This window comes from Helianthus annuus, chromosome 9 (assembly GCF_002127325.2).
Source record: "Helianthus annuus cultivar XRQ/B chromosome 9, HanXRQr2.0-SUNRISE, whole genome shotgun sequence".
Taxonomy (NCBI): Eukaryota; Viridiplantae; Streptophyta; class Magnoliopsida; order Asterales; family Asteraceae; genus Helianthus; species Helianthus annuus.
The window spans coordinates 123,769,867-123,774,104 of NC_035441.2; the positions used below are offsets into that span (position 1 = coordinate 123,769,867).

Genomic DNA, 4,238 nt, shown 5'->3' on the forward strand with positions numbered 1-4,238 from the left:
CTGCTTTTAACGGTTCAGTCCAGAGGAATAATGGTAAATTAGTATTGGCTAACATACTGCGCACCATGTTCATAAGGGTACGGTTTCTTCGTTCAGCGACACCGTTCTACTGAGGTGTACCAGGCATGGTGTATTGGTTTACAATCCACTGGCCCTTACAAAACTCATAAAATGGACCAGGACCTTAACCCACATCAGTATGTCTTCCATAATATTCATCGCTCTATCTGATCTCACAACTTTAATTTGACGATCTAGTTGTTTTTCAACTTCAGCTTTATAATCTTTAAAAGTTGTAAGCGATTCAGATTCTTCCTTAATGAGATACAAGTACATGTAACGAGAATAATCATCAATGAAAGTGATAAATGAAATATGTCCAGTGATGCCAGCGATTTGGTAGGGACCACTAATGTCAGTATGAATGATTTCTAATAAATTAGAGCTCCTAGTGGCACCTTTCTTATTCGCTAATGTCATTTTACCTTTAAGACGTTTGACACATGTTCCAAAAGCAGTGAAATCGAGAGGAGGTAGACTTCATCCTTTACGAGACGATTTAATCGTTCTCTTTAGATGTGGCCTAAACGTTGATGCCACAACATGGATGAAGTCTCTAAGTCTCGTTTCTGTTTCATCTTTGTGAGTGATTCATTAATATTATATGACAACAAAGATTTGGAAAAATCATCATCTAGTTCTAATCTATAGAGACCACCATCCAGAATCTCGGTACCATAAACAACGGAATCATAGAGAGTTTGCGATGACCATGGGAAACAACAAAACCGTCTATGTCTAACTTTGGTACTGATACAAGGTTCCGAGTTACCTCAGGAACATATAAGGTATCATAAAGTTTAATGCATAAACCAGTTTTCTAGCAGACTGCAGAGGTTTGGTCCACCTCTTCAGCTACAGATGTCTGCAGATGTGGTCCGCAGACTGCAGACATTTTACCTATGAAAAAACAAACAACACCAAAGTCTTTGGAATTAAAGTGGAGTTCCTCTTCAAGGTCAATGGTTTGAGTCTTGAAAAAGACATCTCCTCTTAGAAAACAGAAGGCACAACCTTCCATCATTTATTTACAAACATTTCAATAATGAATTAAAACTATTGAGTAATGGTTGAGATTTATTTTCATTTATTCCATTAGATGTGTTTTCTCATTAAACCCTTACATATATATAGAGAGAGATATATATGTGAAATTTTGTACAAATCAACTTAACGTACTAAGCGTGTGAAGTGGGGAAACGGAAGAAAACGCGCAGTGGCATGATAGTATCATTGGTGACTCGATTAGTAGACTATTATATAGTATTTTCAGTGTTACTAATTAAGATGGACCGGTTTTTGTAATAAATTCAAGTTAGTTGTGTGACCTATTATATGGTAATAAAAATTCATTTATATAAAGTTTCGTTACTAATTAACATAGGCCGTTAGTTATATAAAGTTCTTTTAAAGATTATATAACTAGATTTACCACCCGCCGCGATGCTGCGGGGAGCAGTTATATATCACAGTACATTCACATCGCCTACCCTTACCTACCAAGTCTGTACAAAATATTTCCGTGGATAAGTTGTACAAAAGTTGTTTTCCGAGTGTATGTTTCGGGAAGACGATGGCGATAGGTGATCCAGCTTATTTAAGGCGTTCAGTTGCATAGTGTTCCTGGGCTGCAGCCATCCAAAAAGCAGTTTTATATGAGATCATTCTTCACGCGCCTTCTTTGTGGCGCAACTTGATTTTGCAGTGGTAAGGAAACAAACACATTAGAATGAATCGAGCCATACAATTGTGGGCGCATACCCACCATTAGTCTGATTGTTATTAGGTTTTTTGTTAACGCTAGCATATTAAACTCAAAACAACAATATCTAATAGGAATATGACCCGAGTTAATAAAGAAACTCACCTATTGAAGATGCTTCTCAAGAAACTTGAATTTTGCATCTGATTCTTCATGATCCTGAGTCAAATCGGACCACATCACACCTATCGATTTATCAAGATCAATGGTCACTTCCACTTCATATCTTAAATAAAAAACTCCAACAAAAAAGATGAATATCTTATTATGGAGATTCAACAAAATTTGATTTATTATTCTACTTGAGCTGCTTGTATCTACAATTTTATAAGTCCAACATGCTTATTTTATAATTTCAGTTTGATACTATTTTTTTCCATCATATGCACTAAGATAAACAAAATGTAAGTAGTTAGTGGGGAAAAAGCGGGCCGGGATTCCTTAGGGCCGTCTAAAAAGTCTTAAGTTTAAAAGTCTTATTCTTATTTATCCAAAATTAAATCTTGATCACCACCATCCATCCATACTTCAGTCACCATTAAAAAAAGGTCGACCCTCTACCTCTTCAAAGAAATCAAACTTGATAGCAAGTTAGCACTCAAAAACATATAAATCAAAGATGAAATCAACTTATTTATCGATATTTTTTATTCGAACTATCCTCTTAATGTTATTTAGTTTTGTTCATGTAATAAAACTGGAGGTTTCAAAACCTTAGCAAAATACTGAACTATTAAAATAAACATTCCCGAGGTGAGAAACCCCAACATGGGGAGGTTGTTTGGGTAGTGGTTCAAAGTGAGTTTAAGTTGAAATAGGCCAACTTAGTAAAACTAAACTAGGGTGTCGGGCTCGAGTGGGCCACCAATACTTTCTGTTCCATTTATAAAGCTCGACACGAGTTATTTGATGATCATGTTAAAAAGTTTCCCACTTTAACTCGTTACTCAACCATTCGTCCCAAGAAAAGCTTACAACCAAACCATGGAGTTTGAATTTGTCAGACTCTGATTGCCTCGCTTAAGTCAGACGAAATTATCCCTCACTATTACAGTATAATCATTACAAAATTAGAGTCTTACCTCAACAAATCAGACAAAGAGTTCGGAACAGAACGAAGGTGAATCGAACAATGATAGCAGTGATGCTCTCACTCTTAACGTTTCAGTTTCAGTCAATTTACTACACGAATCCAACAATTTCAATATCAAAAGAATAAGAACGAAACCTAATTTGTGATTAAAGAAAACCGAAATTAATTTGTACCTGGTTGCGGATCGAATGAGAATCGGAAGTTAGGGTTTGTGATTGTGGAAGAATAGTGATTTTTCACACACCCGAACATACACAAAGCTGTTGCCTCCCACTATCATAGCTACCGTCACCATCACCGCCACCGCCACAACCCCTTCTCACCACCACAACCTTTCAACACCGCTACCTCTCATTACTCCTCTCTCTCTCTCTCTCTCTCTCTCTCTCTCGATGGGTGAGCGTGAATGATTATTCTGGGTTTTGCTTTTGGCAGAGTAAAATAGATGATGAGTGTGTGAGCACATATTTTCTATGAAGAAGGGTTGTATGGTGGGGAGTGGACATATGTATGAAGCAGAGCCATAATGGTTTTTTTTTTTTGGAAAACACCCAAAGCCCATAGTACAACCAACCTAAGCATAAAGTGATTGCTTATTTATAGGGTTTTAATTATATCATTTATACCGTACAAACTCGTGTAGTATGCATGTCTATAACCTAATATATTAATAAAAAATTACCAATAACTTTTAGTAAATTTAACAACAATAACATTAAGTAAATATGACATATCTAACTCACTTTTGATCTAAATCTTTGCTTCTAACACGGGATGCCTCCAAAATGTGCCATAAGATTTTGAGTTCATCTCCCCTTTTTACAACACTCTTAACTTATATTTAATTTTCTCATATATTTAATATTCTCAAATTGCAAACCATCATGCTAACTCGCATTGGCGAATCCAAGACCTTTTCCCGTAGGTTCTTTTGGTAGATTATTACTATTTTTTTCTTCAAATCATATAAGGTTTACACTAATTTTTTCCATTTTTTCCAAACCGAATGGGTTCACGTGAACCCCAAAACAGGGTTGGATACACCACTGCTAACTCGCATAGTTTTTTATGGAATTTACTATCTTCTACAACTCGCAAGGACACACCTACTAGCAAGAACATATATAAGAGGGTGTTTGGGGTTGAGTTTGAAAATAGATTATGCATTTTGAATAATCAGAATAAGATAATTAACTGTAACAAAACGTGATGTTGAAAGATAGTGTTTGGATTTGATTATGTTGCTTGATATCACAATAATCAGATAATCAACTATTCAAGGGTTTGGCAAATATATATTTAAAAAAAATAAACAATTGAAAA

At 35.6% G+C, this 4,238-nt stretch overlaps 1 long non-coding RNA gene across 1 annotated transcript; it reads right to left on the reverse strand.

Annotated features, from left to right (window-relative positions):
* Window positions 1-1,487: 1,487 nt before the first annotated feature.
* Window positions 1,488-3,297, reverse strand: LOC110938537. Its single transcript, XR_002591465.2, has 3 exons — window positions 3,089-3,297; window positions 2,905-3,004; window positions 1,488-2,007 (listed from the first exon to the last, which is right to left on the reverse strand). It is a non-coding gene; the product is annotated as an uncharacterized LOC110938537 (long non-coding RNA).
* Between the last annotated feature and the right edge of the window lie 941 nt (window positions 3,298-4,238).